The sequence below is a fragment of the Equus przewalskii genome, chromosome 8 (genome assembly GCF_037783145.1).
Source record: "Equus przewalskii isolate Varuska chromosome 8, EquPr2, whole genome shotgun sequence".
Classification (NCBI taxonomy): domain Eukaryota; kingdom Metazoa; phylum Chordata; class Mammalia; order Perissodactyla; family Equidae; genus Equus; species Equus przewalskii.
The window spans coordinates 33,368,982-33,389,548 of record NC_091838.1 but is presented as its reverse complement, the minus strand read 5'-3'; the positions used below and the strand labels follow the sequence as shown (position 1 = coordinate 33,389,548).

The window sequence follows — 20,567 nt, the reverse complement described above, 5'->3', positions numbered from 1 at the left end:
GGAATTATCTGGAGATGAAATGGGAAGAAGCAGGAGAGGCCAGCACAACTGAAGCTTTGTGAACAGAGAGAATGAACTCCAAGAGCCTGGGGTGATAATTTGTTCAGAACATTTTGAATTTGTTACATTAACATTGCTAAAAACAAGCGGATAAGACAAAAACAGCACAAAACAATAGTGAAAATTTGCAACTGTTTTTTTGAAACCTCCTGGGCTCCATTTCATTTCTTTTAATTGTGATAATGTATATGTAACATAAAATTTACCATTTTAACCATTTTTAAGTGCAAATTTTAGTGGCATTAAGTACATTCACATTCTTATGCAACCATCACCACTAACCACCTCCAGAAAATTTTTCATCTTTTAAAACCGAAACTCTGTACCCACTAAGCAATAACTCTTCATTAACCATTCCCCCAGCGCCACTCTACTTTCTGTCTGTATAAATCTGACCACTCTAGGTAACTCATATAAGTGAAATAATATAGTATTTGTCCTTTTATGACTGACTTATTTCACTTAGCCTAATGTCTTCAAGGTCAGCCATGTTGTACCATGTGTCAGAATTTTCTTTCTTTTTGAGGCCAAATAATATTCCATTGTCTGTATATACCACAGTTTGTTTATCCTTTTATCCATTAATAGATATTTGGGTTGTTTCCACCTTTTGGATATTGTGAATAATGCTGTAATGAATGTAGATATACAAATATGCATTGGGGTTCATGATTTCAATTCTTTGGGTTAAATACTCAGAAGTGGAATTTCTGGATCATATGGTAATTCTATTTTTAATTTTTTGAGAACATGCCATACTGTTTTTAATAGTGGTAGCACCATTTTACATTCCTAACAGCAGTACAAAAGAGTTCCACTTTCTTCACATCCTCAACAACACACTCACTATTTTTTGTTTTTTTGATTACAGCCATCCTAATGGGTGAATGGTATATCATTGTGCTTCTGATTTGTATTTCCCTAAAGATTAGTGAAATTGGGCAACTTTTCATGTACTTATTGGCCATTTGTATATTCTCCTTGGAGAAATGTCTACTCAAAAATCTTTGCAGCTTTTTTAATTGATTTGTTGGGGGGTTTGTTATTGAATTTAGGAGTTCTTTATATATTCTGGATATTAGCCACTTATCAGATATATGACTTGAAATATTTTCTCCCATTCTGCAGATTGCCTTTGATGCAAAAAAGATTTTAATGTTGTATAGTCCAATTTATCTATTTTTCCTTTTTTGGCCTGTGCTTTTGGTATCACATCCAATAAATCATTGCCAAAACCAATGTCATGAAGGTTTTCCCCTGTGTTCTCTTTTAATGGTTTTATAGTGTTAGCTCTTATGTTTAGGTCTTTAATCCACTTTGAATTAATTTTTTATATGGTATAAGCTAACAGTCCAACTTCATTCTTTTGCATGTGCATATACAGTTTTTGCAACACCATTTGTTGGAAGGTCTATCAATGCCCCCATTGAAAGGTCTTTGTACCTCATAACTCCGTTTTAAAAGAAGGTAAAGACAGATTGCACTCACCAGATCTCAAACAATAAGTCAATGGCTTACCTGGTTTGTATTTCTGTTTCGTGTAAATTTCCAAGTTGAGCATGCTAAATCAACAAATCTGTGATCTCTGTCTTATGGAGACTCAGATCTTTTCCATCTTGCTTGTCTTTCATCCCTGGTATGTGGCCTCCTCTTTCTGCTGGAGCTTGGATTTCAGGAATCTCTACTGCGGATCAAAGAAAGAGGCAAAAAACCATTGAAGAGGCATGCCCACTGCTTTATGGTGCTAGCCTGGATGACACATGTTTCTACTTTGTTTCCACAAGAGAGGCAAAGCCATGGAATGTGTTGGACAACCACGTACTCAGCCATTATTCCATCCCACTGGAAATGTAGAGTGCATTTTGGCAGACAGCCAGTAGTGTCCTCTCCTGACACCTGACACCAAACAATTGTGCATCCCTCCCTATCACACTGGAGTCCATCGATGAACATAAGGGAGATAACCACAGTCCTCCCCAGTTATAGCATCCAAATCAAGTCTAGGATCTCTAGCTAATGTGCCACCTGTGCAGCAGTCCAGATATGGTTTCTAATGATCCAGTGACCTATAAATTAAAAAGAAATTTATCTGGATCCTCACATGCAAAATACAATGGTGAAACTCTCATTATCAAAGGAAAGAAAAGGAAACACAGAAATAAAACTGTCATTATCCTTTGCAGGGTGGGAATTTCAGGGACCCCTTGCCCAAGCAGTGGAGGAAGTTGGCTACCCCGGAGTAAAGGGCAAACAAGTAAGGCAGATGTAAGGGTTCATTTTTGGACTTTCTATTCTGTTCCATTGATGTATAGGTCTTATCTTTACTCAAATACCACACTGTCTTGATTCTCCAGATTTATTGTAAGTTTTGAAATCGGGTAGTTTAAGTTCTTATACTTTGTTTTCTCTTTTTGAAAATTTATTAGCTATTCTAGATTGACTGCATTTCCATATAGATTTTAGAATTAGATTGTCATTTTCTACAAAAATCTTTCTGGGATTTTGACAGAGGTTGTGTTTCATCTATAGGTCAATTTGGGGACAGCCACCATCTTAATAATACTGAGTCTTCCAGTTCATGAATGTCAAATGTCCTGCTGTTAATTTAGACCTTCCTTAATTTCTCTTAGGAATGTTTTGGAATTTTCAGGATTCAGTTCCTACATTTCTTTTTTAAAATGTATTCCTAGGTATTTTATTATTATGTTTTTATGACTGCATTTCCTAGAATGTGTTTCCTAGAATTCATTTTCTGATTGCTTATCAGAAACATTATTGATTTTTGTATATTGATCTTGCATCCTGCATCTATGGTAAGCTCTTTTATTAGTTTAGTATTTTTCTATATAAATTATTTAGAAATTTTTGCATATGAAATCATGTTTTCTACAAATTAGATGACTTTACTTCTTCCTTTCCAAACTGTGTGCCTTTGATTTTATTTCTGTGCCTTATCGCTTCTAGTCAGAACCACTAGTTTGATGGTAAATAGAAGTTATAAGACTGGATATTCTTGTCTGGTTCTCAATCTTAAACAGGAAAGAATTGAGTCACCATTAGTTATGATGGTAGCCATAAGTTCTTCATAAATGCTATGTATCTGATTGGAGAATATCCCTTATACTCCTATTTGGTGTGTTTTCTTCGTGAATCAATGTTGAATTTTGTCAAATGCTTTTTCTCTGACTATTGAGATAATCAGGTGGGTTTTGTGCCTTATTCTTTTAATATGGTTTATGACATTAACTTATCTTTGGACTTTGTATCAACTTTGCATTTCTGAAATATATCCCACTTGGTCATGCTGTATATTTTTAATATGTTTCAGGATTTGGTTTGCTAAGTTCATAAGAATTTTTGCAAGCAGAATGTTGGTTGTAGTGTTCTTGTCTTGTGATAACTTTGTGTGGTTTTGTTATGAGGATAATACTGGACTCATGGAATGAGTTGATAAGTGCCCTTCCTTCATTTTCTGTAAAAATTTGTAAAATGCTGTAATTGTCTCTTCTTAACATTTTTTGATAGAATTCACAATGAAGCCATCTGGACCTGGGCTTCCCTTTTTGGGAAGATATTTAATTATGAATTCAATTTATTTACTCCTTATAGGTCTATTCAGATTTTTAATTTATTTTTGAGAAAGTTTCAGCCTTTCATTTCTTACTGGGAAAATGGCCGCTTCTTATATGTAAGTTGCCTAATTTGTTGGCAAAAAATTGTGCATTTTCTGCTACTACACAGTTTTTCTACAGTCAATAGTTATGTTCCTTCCAAATTTTGGTAGTTTGTCTCTCCTCTGTTTTTTCTTGGTCAGTTTAAAGATTTATCAATAGTTTTCTGATATTTTCAAAAAACTCAGTTTTAGATTCACTGTTTTTCTCTTCTGTTTTTTATTCTCAGTTTCACTGCTTTCCGCTATGATTTTTCTTATTTGCTTCTTTATACTTGCTTTGGGTTTAATTTACTCTGTTTATTTCTAGTTTCTTAAGATAAAAGCTTACGTTTTTGATTTGAAAAATTCTTACTTTTGTAATATAAGTGACTAAAGTCATAAAGTTTCCTGTAATCACTGCTTTACTGCATTCTATAAATGTATAAGTTGTGTTTTGTGCTTATGTTAAAATATGTGATTTAATTTTTAAATATTTGAGTATTTCCTAAATATATTTCTGTTGTTGCTTTCTTTTCTTTTTTCCTCCACAAAGCCCCAAGACATAGTGTATATTCTAGTTGTAAGTCCTTCTAGTTCTGTGTGAGCCACGACCACAGTATGGTTACTGACAAATGAGTGGTGTGGTTCTGCGCCTGGGAACTAAACCCAGGCTTCCAAAGTGGAGCATGCTAAACTTTAACCACTAGGGCATCAGGGCTGGCTCTGTTGTTGCTTTCTAATTTGATTCTGCTTTGGTAAGTGAACAAACTTTGAGTAATTTTAATATTCTATATTTTTGAGACTTTTTTTATAGTCTAGCTTGGTCTAGAGTAGAAAACATTCTACGTGAGCTTAAAACAGATTTGCATTTTGCTGTTATTGGTTGGAGTGTTCCATAAATGTTAGCTGAGTCAAGTTGTTTACTAGTACTCAAATCTTGCATATACCTACCAATTTTATGACAAGTACTTAAAAAGTTATTTAAAGTGGGGTATTGAAAGCTCCATTTTAATTATTGGAATGTATGTTTTTACTTTCAATTCTGTCATTTTTTCCTACATGTATTATGGATCTCTGTTATTAGATTGTTAAACATTCACAATTATTATATATTTCTGATAAATCAACTATATTATCATTATGAAATGTCTGTCATCGTTTCTAGTAATATTTCTGGTGTCAAAGTCTATTTGATCTGATATTAACATAGCCTCTTCAGCCCTTTAATTGTTACATTTTGTATCATATATATTTTACCATAATTTCATTTTTAATTTACTTGTGTTTTTTATTTTATAGACAGCATAGGGTCTACAACTCTTGTTTGTTTGTTTTTTTTTTATTTAGTTGAACAACCACTGCATTTTGATTTTGATGTTTAGTCCATTCACATTTAATGCATTTGTTGTTGCAATTGGGTTTATTTTTGTGATTTTTTCAATTCTTTTTCTATTCATCTCATATCTTTTTCTTTATCTATTTTTCTTTATTTTTCTGCCTCTCCTTTTGTGTGTGTGTGTTAAATGAGTATCTTTTGGTGAATAAATTTAATTCTTCTGTTGTTTTTTTTTTATAAGGAAGATTAGCCCTGAGCTACCATATACCACCAATCCTCCTCTTTTTGCTGAGGAAGATTGGCCCTGAGCTAACATCCGTGCCCATCTTCCTCTATTTTATATGTAAGACACCTGCCACAGCACAGCTTGATAAGTGGTGCATAGGTCAGTGCCCAGGATCTGAACCGGAAAACCCTGGGCTGCTGAAGCAGAGCTCATGAACTTAACCGCGACGCCACTGGGCTAGCCCTCTATTGAGTTTTTTTATATCATAATACTATTAAGAACATATTTAAACAAGATTTTTTTTTTTTAAGTTTATTTGTTTGTTGAGGTAGCATTGTTTTATAACATCATATAAATTTCAGGTGTACATCATTATATTTTGATTTCTGGTGGTAACCTACATCATGTTTACCATCCAAAAACTAATTCCCACCCATCACCATACATATATGCCTTTTTACTCTTTTCTCCCTTCTCCCACCCTCTTCCCCTCATGTAACCATCAATCTAATCTCTATATCTATGCATTTGCTTGTTTTTATTGTGTTGTTTTTATCTTCCACATATTAGTGAAATCATGATATTTGGCTTTCTCCATCTGACTTACTTTGCTTCACATAATACCCTCAAGGTCCATCCATGTTTCACAAATGGCAAGATTACATCTTTTTTTACAGTTGAGTAGTATTCCATTTATACTACATGTTCCTTATGCAGTTCATCCATTGACGTACACTTATGTTGTTTCCAAGTCTTGGTTATTGTGAATAATGCTGTAATGAACATAGGAGCGCAAATATATTTTCCAATTAGTGTTTTGGTGTTCTTTAAATAAATACCCAGAAGAGTAATAGCTAGATCATATGGTAATTCTATTCTTAATTTTTTGAGGAATCCCCATCCTGTTTTCTGTCATGGCTGCACCAGTATAAATTCCAACCAGTAGTGTATGAAAGTTCCATTTTCTCCACATCCTCTCCAACATTTGTTGTTTCTTGTCTTATTAAATATACTCATTCTGACTGGCATGAGGTGATATCTCATTGTGGATTTGATTTGCATTTCTCTAATAATTACTGATGTGGAATATCTTTTCATGTGTCTGTTGGCCATCTTTATATCTTCTTTGGAAAAATGTCTGCTCATTTTTTAATTGGGTTGTTTCTTTTTTTGTTGTTGAGTTGTATGAGGTCTTTATATATTTTGGATATTAATTCCTTATCAGATATATGATTTGCAAATATCTTCTCCCAGTCGTTAGGTTTTCTTTTTATTTTGTTGATGGTTTTGTTTGCTGTGCAGAAGCTTTTTAGTTTGATATAGTCCCATTTGTTTATGTTTTCTTTTGTTTCCCTTGCACATGAAGACATGGTATTCAAAAATATACAGATAAGACCAAAGTCCAAGAGTGTACTGCCTATGTTTTCTTATAGGAATTTTAAGGTTAAATCTTTCGTTAGAGTCTTTAACTCATTTTGAGTTAATTTTTGTGTATGATGTAAGATAATGGCCTACTTTCATTGTTTTGCATATGGCTGTCCAGTGTCCAACACCATTTATTGAAGACACTTTCCTTTCTCTATTATATGTTCTTGGAGTCTGTGTTGAAAATAAGCTGTTCATAGATGTGTGGGTTTATTTCTGGCCTCTCAGTTCTGTTTCCATTGATCTGTTTGTCTGTTTTTGTGCCAGTACCATGCTGTTTTGATTAATATAGCTTTGTAGTATATTTCGAAATCAGGGAGTATGATACCTCCAGCTTTGTTGTTTTTCTCAGGAATGCTCTGGTTATTTGGTGTCTTTTGTTATTCCATATAAATTTTAGGATTCTTTGTTCAATTTCCATGAAAAATGTCATTGGGACTTTGATAGGGATTGCATTGAGTCTGTAGAATTCTCAGGAAGTATGGACATTTTAACTCATTTCAATTCTTCCAATCCATGAGTATGGAATATCTTTCCATTTCTTTCTGTCTTCTTTGACTTCTTTCAACAATGTTTTATACTTTCCAGCATACAGGTCTTTCACCTCTGTTGTTAAATTCATTCCTAGGTATTTTATTCTTGTTCTTGCAATTATAAATGGGATGTTCTTCTTGATTTCTCTTTCTGCTATTTCATTGCTAGTGTATTCTGTTGATTTTTAAACTATATTTTGATTTATTTTATTAGTTTCTTTAAGAATGATAGTATGCAATTTAGCTTATGGCAATCTACTTCAGGTAAAACTGACAATTGCAGTAAAATACAACTTTGCTCAACTATAGTTTCATTTCTTTCTCACCCTTTGTGCTAATACATTCATATTTATTACACTTATTTAAGTTACAAAATCAACAATACACTATTATTAATTGTGCATTATTGCATCTTTCTATTTCAAAGTAATTAAAAGAAGAAGAAGGAAGAATATATTTAAATAAACCTTCATATTTACCCACATTTTCATCATTTCCAGTGATCTTCATTTCTTCCTGTGAATTCAAGTCACTGTCTGGTATCATTTCCATTCTTCTTAAAGTCTTCTTTTATAAACCTCCTTTTATGAGAGTAAGATAAGTATGCTAGCAATAAAGTTCTCTCACTGTTTGCTTCTTTTCTAATGTTGTTATTTTGCCTTTATTTTTAAGGTAGAATTTGTTAGACAATCATTCATGGTTGACAGCATTTTTTTAAGCACTTTGAGTGTTATTCCACTGTCTTTTTCTGTTAAGCAGTCAAGTGTTAATTTTATTACTACTCCCCTGTACATAATGAGGTGCTTTTCCTTTGCTGCTTTTAAGATTCTCTTTTACTTTGTGTTTCTATAGTTTGGATATGATACATGTAGGGGTGGATTTCTTAATGTTCACCCACTTGGTATTCATTTAAACCCATTTGTTTATATCAGCAGATTCATATTTCATCAAATTTGTGAAATTTTGAGACATTATAGCTTTTTTATTTTAAGATTTTTATTTTTTTCCTTTTTCTCCCCAAAGCCTCCCAGTACATCGTTGTATATTCTTTGTTGTGGGTCCTTCTAGTTGTGGCATGTGGGACGCTGCCTCAGTGTGGTTTGATGAGCAGTGCCATGTCCGCGCCCAGGATTCGAACCAACGAAACACTGGGCTGCCTGCAGCGGAGTGAGCGAACTTAACCACTTGGCCACGGGGCCAGCCCCTATAGCTTTTTTTTTTTTCTTTTAGGAAGATTAGCCCTGAGCTAACTACTGCCAATCCTCCTCTTTTTACTGAGGAAGACTGGCCTTGAACTAACATCCATGCCCATCTTCCTCTACTTAAACGTAGGATGCCTACCACACAGCATGGCTTTTTGCCAAGTGGTGCCATGTCTGCACCCGGGATCCGAACCGGTGAAGCCCGGGCCACTGAGAAGCAGAATGTGGGAACTTAACCACTGCACCACCAGGCAAGCCCCTGAACTAACATCTGTGCCAATCTTCCTCCACTTTATATCTGGGTTTCCACTACAGCATGGCTGAGGAATGGCATAGGTGTGTGCTTGGGATCCAAACCTACAAATTGCCACCAAGAGGAGTATGCTGAACTTAACCATTACACCATGGAGCTGGCCTCAATACCTTTTTATTTTTAAGCACAGGTGTTTACAGCTATAAATTTCCCTCTCAGCTGTGTTACCTGCATCCTGTACATCTTGATATAGCATTTTTATTTTAATTTATCTCAGATTATTTTCTAATTTTTCTCAGGATTTCTTCTTTGACACTTTAGTTATCGAGAAGTGTGTTGCTTAATTACTACATATTTGTAAATTTCTCAAATTTCTTTCTGTTGTTTATTTTTAATTTCATTCCATTATGGTCAGAGAATATAATTAGTATGGTTTCAGTCCTTATTAAACTTATACTTTCTTATAGCTAAACGAATAATTTCTCCTGGAGAATGTTTTATATTCCTGAGAAGAATATGTATTCTGCTGATGTTTGGTAGATTGTTCTATGCATGTTAACTGAATCTAGTTGGTGTATCACATTTTAGGTCTTCTATTTCCTTATTGATCTTCTACATCATTTTCTATTCATTATTCAATGTTAAAGTCTCAAAATATTTGAGTTATTTTTGAGGAGGTTTAGCCCTGAGGTAACTGCTGCCAATCCTCCTCTTTTCACTGAGGAAGACTGGCTCTGAGGTAACATCCATGCCCATCTTCCTCTACTTTACATGTGGGACGCCTACCACAGCATGGCATGCCAAGCAGTGCCATGTTCACACTCAGGATCCGAACTGGCAAACCCTAGGCCGCCAAGAAGTGGAACGTGTGCACTTAACAGCTGCACCACTGGACCAGCCCTGACATCTCAAAATATTACTGCTGAATTATATATTTCTCCTTTTAAATTTGTCAGTTTTTGCTTTATAAATTTTGGGGCTGTTGTTAGACACATGTATTTTTGTACTTATTATATATTCTTGACAGATTGACATTATAATCATTATAAAATATTCTTCATTATCTCTAGTAACAATATAGGTCCTAATACATATTTTTCTGAAATTAGTATAGCCATTTCAACTCTCTTGTCTACTGTTTGTATGGTATATGTTTCTCCTGCTCTAACTTATAATATATTTGTTTATTTGACTGTAAAATGTGTCTCTTTTAGTCAGCCTATAGTTGGATGATGCTTTCTATCTCTTTAACTTTTTAATTGGGGTTTTTAAGCCATTTATTTATAATGTATTCGTTATGTCATAGGATTTATGTCTATCATTTTGCTATTTGTTTTCTACATATCTTATGTCATTTTTTGTTATGATATTCCTCCACTATGTCCTCTTTTTGTGTTAGACAAATATTTTCTGGATTGATATCAGCAAAATGGTGGAACTTCTGGCAAACACTCAAATGTTTACAACAACCAATCGAATGCTGACTCAAGAAAAAGACAATCTAATAATAGAAGTAAAGCTTTGTGGTGTTTTCACTTACCATTGGCCTACATCCTCCCCAGTTCAGAGGCAATGTTGATGACAGCAGCCTGCCTCCCCAGCATGAGACTGGTCTCTGATTCTGGAGAGAGCAGAGAGGAACTTATTCATTAATTATTGTATATGTCTGTTCTAGCCTGTATGTGAGCTACCAGAAGAAGTGATACAAGGTGCTCATTTCTATTTTGCTTAAGTGAGAATTTACCTAGGCCAGCAAAGTGTTAGATATTGTATGAAAATATTATAAGATGGACAACACACCAAAAACGCCTTGTCAAATGATTTTAGTTGAGAATGCAATAGATTTCCTAAGGCCTGGGGAGAAAGCTGGGGAGAATTTCTTTGGGAAATTAGAGCAATCATAAACACCCATATATATATGGGAGAATTTTTAAAATCACGTACATGCCCAGGGCAATATGCATGATCCAAAAAGACCTGAAAAGGGTTATGATTTCAATTTGGGCTGATGCCTAAGCTCAGTACAAGCCTGGCTAAGCCAGGACAGAGTCAATCTGCAAAAAGTAGGAGAGGTTTTTTTTTGTACTTTTACTTTTTTGGTTGGTTTGTCTGTTTTAGCTCCTGGAATTCAAGGAAATCTCTGTCAAATACTATATGAACGCTAGCTAAGGAACAGAGAAAAGTAAAACAAGTCTCTGCAATTATAGTTAGGAAAAGTTGCTGTTCATTGCAGCATTATTAGCAATAGTCAAAAGATGGAAGCAACTCAAGTGTCCACCAACAGATGAATGGGCAAACAAAATAGAGTGTTTACATACAATGGAATATTGTCGTTATATGCCCTCAAGTCAGCTATGACCCCTGGCAACCCTATGAATGGGTGATGTCCCAATGTCCTGTCCTCTACAGCCCTGCTTAGCTCTTGTAGACTCATGCCTTTGGTTTCCTTTATGGAGTCAATCCATCTCATACTTGGTTTTGCTCTTTTTCTGCTGCCTTCCACTTTTCCTAGCATTATTATCTTTTTCCTAAAATCCTGCCTTCCCATGATGCGCGCAAAGTAAGACAACCTCAGTTTTATCATTTCTTCCTCCAGTGATGGTTCAGGCTTATTGTGCTCTAGGATCCACTTGTTCACCTTTCTGGAGGTCCAGGGTATCCATAAAGCTTTTCTTCAACCTCATATTTCAAATGAATATATTTTTTTCCTGTCAGTCTTCTTTACTGTTCAGCTTTCACACCAGTACATAATAATTGGGGATATTACAGTATGAATAATCTTGGCCTTAGTCTCTAATGACACTTCCTTATACTTGGTGATCTTTTCTAATTCTTTCACTACTGCCCTTCCAAGTCTCAGTCTTCTTTTGATTTCTTGGCTGCAGTCTCGATTTAAATTCATGGCTGAACCAAGGTAAACAAAATCTTTAACAATTTCAATAATCTTTGTTGTCTATATTAAAGCTATGTAGTTCTTCTGAAATCGTGAATTTTGTCTTCTTGATGCTAACATGCAGTCTTGCTTTCGTACTTTCCTCTTTCACTTTCATCAGGGGTTGCTTAAAGTCATTGCTGCTTTCTGCCAATAAGATGGTCATCTGCATACCTTAGATTGTTGATATTTCTTCCACCAATTTTCACTCCTCCTTCATTGGAGTCTAGCCTAGTTTTTTGTATGATATGTTCTGTGCACAGCTTAAACAGATAGGGATATAAAATACACCCTTGTCTGACACCTTTGCCTATAGGAAACCATTCTGTCTCTCCATACGCTGTCCTGACAGTGGCTTCTTGCCCACAACATGGGGTACACATGAGGATAATCAAGTATGGAGGCACGCCCAAGACTTTGAGATAAGCCCATAGCTTTTTATGATCCATGCTGTCAAAGGCTTTACTGTAGTCTATAAAACACAGACTAACCTTCTTCTGAAATTCTTTGGAGCACTCCAGTAGCCAACGTATAATCACAATTAAATCTTTTTTTTTAATATTGGCCCTGAGCTAACATCCGTTGCCAATCATTTTTTTTCTTCTTCTCCCCAAAGCCTCCCATTACATAGTTGTATGTCCTAGTTGTAGGTCCTTTTAGTTCTGCCACGTGGGATGCTGTCTCAGTATGGCTTGATGAGTAGTGCTAGGTCCGCACCCAGGATCCAAACCCATGAAACCCTGGGCTGCCGAAAGGGGGCATGTGAACTTAATCATTCGACTGGGGCTGTTCCTGCAATCAGATCTCGTAAGCATCTTTCCTTTGGAAATCCAGCTTGAACATCAGGCATTTCTTGCTCCGTATAAGGGAAAAGCCTTTATTACAGCACGTTGAACATTAATTTGCTTACATGAAAAATTAAAGCACTAGTTCTATAATTACTGCACACCTCAACATCCCCTTTCTTGGGGATTGGGATGTATATTGAGCATTTTCAGTCTGTAGGCCATTGTTTTGTTTTCTATATTTGTTGGCATATTCTTGTTAGGATTTTAACAGATTCTGTCTTTATGGCTTGCAATAATTCTATCAATATCCCGTCTACCCCTGATGACTTTTTTTCTTCCCAGTACTTCCAGGGGCAGCTTTCACTTCACTTTCTGACATTATAGGTTCTTTGTCATAGGAATCTTCTTCAAAGGAAATCTGTCATCTTTTTGTCTCTTCTGTATAGATATTCAGTGTACTATCTCCACTGTCCCTTTATTTTTGCCTGATCAGATATTGTGCTTCCATGTTGATCATTCAGCATTCTTAATCTAGGTTTAAATTTCCTTTTGATTTCTTGAATCTTCAGGAGGAGACCTCTTATTCCTCTTTCTTTGTTGTTTTCTTCTATCTCTTTGCATTGGCCATTATAATAGTTCTGTTTATCTCTGTGTTACAGTCACTGAGAAACTGCATTCAGGGTTCTAACCATACTTTTTTCACCTTTTACTTTGGCTTCTCACCTGTCCTTAAGAATTTTTAGTGTTTCTTCTGTCGTCTATCTTGATTTTTCTTTTTTTCACTTTAAGTATTTTCTTTTCACATTCTTCCTTAATAATATTTCTGGTTTCAGTCCATAATTCTTCTGATTTTCAGTCAATTAAGTTTAACAGTACAAATCTGGCTTTTATGTGCACTTTAAATTCTTTGTTTACATTATATTTTGACATTGCTATTCTTGTAGTGTTCCTCTTCAGGTTCGCTCTTATATTTGATATTAACAGTTCATGAGCAGGATCACAATCTGTTACTGGTCTTGTTTTGGCAGAGAAAATACAGCTTCTCCAACTCTTGTTTCCAATTACATAGACTATTTGATTCTATATTGGCCATCTAGTGATGTTCATGTATATAGTTACCTGTTCAGTTGCTTGAAGCATGTTTTTGCAATGGACATATTGTTAGATTTGCAGAAATCCAGGAGCTGGTCTCCTGCTTCATTTCTGACTCCTAGTCCAAATTTTCCAATGACATTTGATTTTGCTTTATTTTCTACTTTTGCATTCCAGTCACCTATAATTATCAGCATGTCTTGTTTTGCTGTATGATCAATTTCTTCTTGGAAACTTGTGTAAAAACTTTCAGTTTCATCTTCTTCAGCATCTGTAGTTGGAGCATAGGCTTGGACGATGGTTATGTTAATAAGCTATAGGTTTTCCCAGAAGTCTAATTGTTATTATTTGATCAGACCTTGCATTATAGCCTCTGTCTGTTCTACATCTTGCCTCTGCATTAGAGCTACTCTGTTCCTTCTGAATTTGTCATTTCCAGAGTAGAACATCTTGTCGTTGTCTGACTGAAAGTGTCCCCTTCCAGTCCATTTAGTTTGTGAATACCAAGAACTGTGATATTTAAACATTCCATTTCTTGCTTTACAATTTGTAGTTTACCTTGGTTCATGCTTCTCACATTCCATAATCCAATTGTGTGTGTTTTATAGCCTTCTGCTTCATGATGTGTAAGGTCAAATCACATGTGCTTGGGTCCATGATGTCATAATTAATAATTACCAAACACCTATGAAATGTGGGTGCTCCTATGGGCAATGAAATATTATTTAACTTTAAAAAGAATGAAGTTCTTATTTATGCTATAATATGGATAAACCTTGAAAACATTATGCTAAATGAAGTAGGTCAGACACAAAGAGACAAATATTTTAAAATTCTACTTATATGAAATACCTATAATGTGCAAATTCATACAGACAGAAAGTAGATTAGAGGTTTCCAGGAGATGGGGATGAGAAGTGGGGAGTTATTGCTTAAATGGTACAGAATTTCCCTTTGGGGATATGAAAAGTTTTGGAACTTAATAGTGGGATGGTTGTACAATATTGTGAATGTAATTAGTGCCATAAAATTGTACACTTAAAAATTGTTAAAGTGGTACATTATGTTATGCATATTTTACCACAATAACAAAAAACTTATTAAAAAGAAAGTAGGATGGCAATGATGAGGACTACTTTGGTGTGTTCAAGGGAGAATAAGGCCAGTGGAGATGCAAAGAGTGACAGGAGACAAAATTGCATATGGAGCCAAGAATGAGATCATGGAGGAGCTTAAGGCCAGGTTACAGTGTTCTCATTTTGTTGTAAATACAATGAACAGCAATGAAATATTTAAGCAGGGGAAATATTACAATCTGATCTATGATTAAAAGGATCATTCTGCCAACTGGACGAAGATTGGAAGGAGTGGCCAAGAATAATGAAAACATATGTATACAAACACATTGTACAGCAATGTTAATAGCATTATTTATAATAGTTCCAAAGTGGAAACAACCCAAATGTCCATCAATATATGAATGAATGTGCACAAAGTAGTATATTGATAAAATAGAATATTATTCAGCCATAAAAAGAAAGAATTCTGTAACATGGATGAACTTCTAAAACATTGTGCTAAGATAAAGAAGCCATTCAAAAAAGGCCATATTTTGTATGATTCTATTTATACGAAATGTCCATAATAGTCAAATGAATATAGACAAAAAGGAAATTAGTGATTGCTAAGGGCTAGTAGATAGGAAGAAATGGGATACGGCTGCTAATGATTATGGAATTCTTTGGAGGATGATGAAGATGTTCTGGAGTTAGATAGCAGTAATGGTTGCACAACTCTGTTAAAATACTAAAACCCACTGAATTGCACACTTTAAAATGTTGAATATTATGGTATATGAACTGCGTATCAATAAAAATAAAAAAGAGTGCAGGTGTCATCAGCCATGGACTCTGACCTAATTCTCTTGTGTTGTCTGACCTATTTCTCTTGTCTTGCTGAAAATTGCAGATGTTCTTCTCTCTAACGTCCTTGAGTTTGTGGGTTTAAGCCATGTTCCAGGAAGATCTAAACACCAACTTCCCTGAACGGGTCCAGATCCCAACCACAAGAGTGACTCCTGTGCAGACGGGCAGAGAAGTATATAAAAGTAAGCTTTACCTTATTGTAATGCTAAGATCACTACTCCAGGAGGAACTTAAGCCTTCTTAATATAACATGCAATGTACGTTAAAGCATGATTTCAGACTATGTCTGTGTGAGCTTATACCCACCTCTACATGGGATGACAAAATTTCACTTTTTAATATTCATTCTCAACCCCAAATAAAGGCACCACTTTCCCTTTGAAGGGAGGAGTGTCACAGCTTTGTGAAATTATTCCCTGTGGACTCCTTTTATTTGCTGCAAATAAAATTTACTTCGTGTGACAACTACTTCTGGTGAAAACTTTGATTTTAACTTACCAAGAAGCAGGACTACTCTGGTCAGGTAACAGAGAGGGTACAGCCAAAGGGAAAAAAAAGGGAGAAAGAGAGGTTTTCTACTGTACCATCTTAATTCCCTTCTCACTTCTTTTATTATATGTTTTTGACTTATTGCCTTATTGGTTTCTCTGAAGATAACAATTAACACCTTAAGTTATAATAATCTATCTCACGTTAACACCAACTCACTTTCAGTAAGATACAAATCTTTGCTCCTTTATTGCTCTTTCCCTTCTATCTCCTGGGTGCTGATATTTTCATAAAAATGACATCTTTATACCTGCATGTCCATCACAACTCATTTGTAATTATTGTTCTGTGTAGTAATTTGAATTATTTAGGATAAAAAAGGAGTTAAAATAGAAAAATATTTTTTTGTATTTACCTGTGTAATTACCTTTACTAGTATTGCTTATTTCTTTGTTGGATTTGAGTTATTGTCTAATGTCCTGAAGAACTGATTTCATCCTGAAGTACTCCCTTTTGTATTTCTTGTAGGACAATTGTCCTAGCAGCAAATTCTCTCAGTTTTTATTTACCTAGGAATGTATAAATTTCTTCATTTTTTAAGAATAATTTTGATGGATATATAACTCTGAGTTGACAGTGTTTTCTTTTAGTATTTTGAATATATCATCCCACTGTCTCTCATTTTCATGGTTTCTTATGAGAAGTCAGCTATTAATCTTACTGAGGTACTCTTGTACAAGCTTCTGTCTTGATACTTTCAAAATTTTCTCTTTGAATATCAACTCTTTCATTATGATGTGTTTAGGTGTATGATTCTCTTGGAATTATACTGATTAGAGTTTGTTGAGCTCCTTGGATGTGTAATGCTTTTAACAAATCAAATTTTGGGAAGTTTCTTTAAATATTATTTCTTCTTCCTTCTTTCTCTCCTTTCTTTCTAAGACTTCGTTATGTATATGTTGGTATGCTTGATGGTGTCTCATTGGTCTGTGAGGTTCTGCTTATTTTACTTCATTTTTTTTCAACGTCTCAGACTGGATATTAATTGACCTATGTTTAAACTCATTGATTCTTTATTCTGCATGCTTAAATTTTTTTTGACAACTCCTGTGAATTTTCATTTCAGTTATTGTATTTTCAACTCCAGAATTTATATTTGGTTAATCGTTATAACATCTCTCACTTTATTAATGCTTTATATTTGGTGAAACATCATTGTAATATTTTCCTTTAATTCTTTCCTTTCCTTCTATGAACAATTTTAAAATAACTGATTTAAAGTCTTTGTCTAGTAAGTCTAACACGTGGGAGTTCTCCAGGGACAGTGCCCATCTGCACAGGAATGTTGTGAAGGACTTTGCCCATAACTTGTAACGTTTGTATTAACTTTGGTTAGAATTGAATCAAATTATAGGATACTCAATTGATGTCAGAGAATTAATATGAGGAAATCAAAATCAGATACCACCCACACTCTACAGAGTGTTTATTGTTGTTGTTGTTTTAGTTTTTTGCTTGTTTAGTTGCTTTTCTAAAGTAATTCTGTAAAATCCATAGTCTTTTTTGCATGTGGCCACTAATGTTTTTGCTGATTAATACAATGGTCAGATAATAATTGGACATAGATTTTTCTAAAACACCTGGAAACAAGTCAACTTTTTGGAAGGAGCTCTGTGTGTGTTTTGAGGTATGCCTTCAACACTCAGGCAGTTGATAACTCTGCCTTATCCTTCACTTCCATCTTGTGTAGAAACTCCAGGATAACTGGAAGTGAAAACTTAGGTCTTTTTGTCATGAATTCAGAGCATGTGCCAAGCCCTGGACATGCCCACAATCTTGTGAATGGGTTCCCAAGAATAGTCTGTGTTTTTCAAGGGCCTAAGGACTTCTTATTCCCCAGTTTTTCCTTAATCAGCTTTTTGTTATCTACTGACTATCCCAGTTATTATCCACACCATAAGGCACCCACAAAATTAATCGATTGTCTATAATTGTTCTCAAAAATTAACCCAGGAGGAAAAGACATTTAATAATGAGTGTACTCTGAATCAGGTGAAATACAGACAGCTTTGCAAATTTCATTGTCCAAGGAACCACCAGGGAGGTCTAATATAACAGTTCTTTGGGAATGATTCCTTACAAGATTTCCAACCACATGCTGCCGCTTCCAACTGCCAGGCTGCTGGATTTCATTGGGATTACAGATTATTTTCAAGGCTACTGTGGAGTTGGAGAGTATGGTATGGTATTAGGGCTTGTTAAAATGTACAAAGTCTGCTGTTCTTAATGAAATTCAACAAACTTTTTCATGAATAAATGCTCCGTTATTGCTGCAAGAATTTGGTTATCTTTCAGACCTCTGAAAATGCTCATTCCAACATTTTTAGACAATGATTCATTACTTTTATGGAAGAGAGAATTTTAGGAGAAAGCAAATAGTTTAGCATAAAACTTGAAATGTTCGTTTAAAATGTTAGTATTTTAACACCAATTGCATATACAGCATCTTCCAAATTTCTGTGAAAAGAAAGAATGAAAATTGGGTTTTACTCACAATAGTTTCCACTCTAATTGCAAAAACAGCATACACATAAAGATCAAAAATTTTCATCATACTGCTACTAATAACAATGTTATAGACACTTACAGAAAACTTATGGAATACCAAGTAGTATGCTTCACATTGGAAGCAAAGAGAAATAAGATACAGTTCCTGCCCACAAGGAGTTTGCAGTTAGTGTTAGAGACAAGTATGTCAATAGGAACTTTTAATATAAGCTGGTAAAGGCTAAATAAAGCAACACATAGGATACCATGGAAATAGGAAAGAAGGACATCTATCCTAGGCTACATGGATGTCAAGGAAGTGACTCAGAGGAGGCAGTACTGAAGGACAAACAGAAATTAACCACACTGAGGGAGAGGGGAGGGGTAGAAGGCATTTCCAACAATGATGGAGTAAAGAGGTAGGAAATCATACTCTCTCCAGCAAACAAAGAAACAGATACTATAATGCTAAACAAACTTGTCAAAAACTCTTTTATATTTTCAGTGCTCCAGAAATTGACCAAAGATTAACAACAAAGAGAAACGTTTATTCATGAGAAGCTGCTGAAGTTTGATATGTCTGTTGTGCCTTTGTTTGGAGCTTTTCTCACCACCCCCAGCTCAGATCCATCAGGAATAGTAACAAGAGATGCTGACATGAAAACCAGTAGCTAATTTGATTTGGAGCCGCAAGGATAAACTCGTGCCTGCTGCCATTGTCATTAATAATAGCTGTTCTGATGGGAAATATTTGTGAAGAGCCTACACTTCTGGAAAGTCATAGAAGGAATAGTTATGCTCTTCAGACATTCCTTACTGACTGGCAAGTTACATATTTGGAAGGAAAGACCTGAGACAGGCAAACATCCAAGACATCCCTGGCTCTTTGAGAGGCCTTAATCAATTCAAGGAACTCCTGAGAGGGCCTGGTATAAAGTAAAGGCTGAGGCCAACTTGAAACCTTCAAGAACATTGAATGTGCTCCACAAACCACACAGAGACCTATCAAGAGAAAGTAGAAATCTTACTGGCTCGAACTATGTGATCCCAACCCCTGATTAATCATTGCCTTATCACTAAACCGTGCAGAAAAAGGGATGAGTCCCAAGAAGCCAAGATAAAAAGTAAAATAACAAATAGAGATGTCAGGGGTTGCATAACACTAGGTGGAGGGAATTCTCAGATTAAGTCTAAGTTACTAAAAAGCAAACAAATAAAAACTCCGAAGAAACAGAAAAATAACAATAACAAAAATGAAAACAGAAACATCAACAACATTCAAGGAAAAATATTGAAATCAAGAGTTGCTGCAAAATAATATCTGAAATATCCACTTTTCAACAAAATATTATGAGACATACAAAGAAATAACAAAATATGACTCATACCTAGGGAACAAAAACAGTAAAAATAAACTGCCCCTGAGTGTGCCTACAGATTGCATTTACCATAGAAAAACTCAAAAACTCTATAGGAGGGCCTTACTCTGCCATTTTCCAAGACATCTTTCCATTCCAAGTTTTTAAAACATATTTATGTTTAAAAATTCCAAATCAAATTAGCCTCTCTGCCAGCAGTTACTGGTTTTCATATCAGCATCTCTTGTTACTATTCCTGATGGATCCTAGCTGGGGGTGGTGAGAAAAGCTCCAAACAAAGGCACAACAGACTTATATCAAACTTCAGCAGCTTCTCATGAATAAACGTTTCTCTATTTGTTGTTAATCTTTGGTCAATTTCTGGAGCGCTGAAAATATAAAAGTTTTTGACAAGTTTGTTTAGCGTTATAGTATCTGTTTCTTTGTTTGCTGGAGAGAGTATGATTTCCTACCTCTTTACTCCATCATTGTTGGAAATGCCTTCTACCCCTCCCCTCTCCCTCAGTGTGGTTAATTTCTGTTTGTCTTTCAGTACTGCCTCCTCTGAGTCACTTCCTTGACATCCATGTAGCCTAGGATAGATGTCCTTCTTTCCTATTTCCATGGTATCCTATGTGTTGCTTTATTTAGCCTTTACCAGCTTATATTAAAAGTTCCTATTGACATACTTGTCTCTAACACTAACTGCAAACTCCTTGTGGGCAGGAACTGTATCTTATTTCTCTTTG

The 20,567-nt window shown here is 35.1% G+C and overlaps 1 long non-coding RNA gene across 2 annotated transcripts in view; it reads right to left on the bottom strand.

The window, feature by feature from the left end:
- Positions 1-20,567, bottom strand: part of LOC139085065 (uncharacterized) — a 113,118-nt gene that overhangs the window by 75,804 nt on the left and 16,747 nt on the right. The window contains exons 2-3 of one of the 2 annotated variants that reach the window (XR_011543070.1): positions 10,228-10,308; positions 1,579-1,744 (exon numbers count right to left, since the gene is read on the bottom strand). This is a non-coding gene — a long non-coding RNA (uncharacterized lncRNA). The remainder of the gene's footprint in view (positions 1-1,578; positions 1,745-10,227; positions 10,309-20,567) is intronic. The other variant, XR_011543071.1, reaches the window with a different exon arrangement.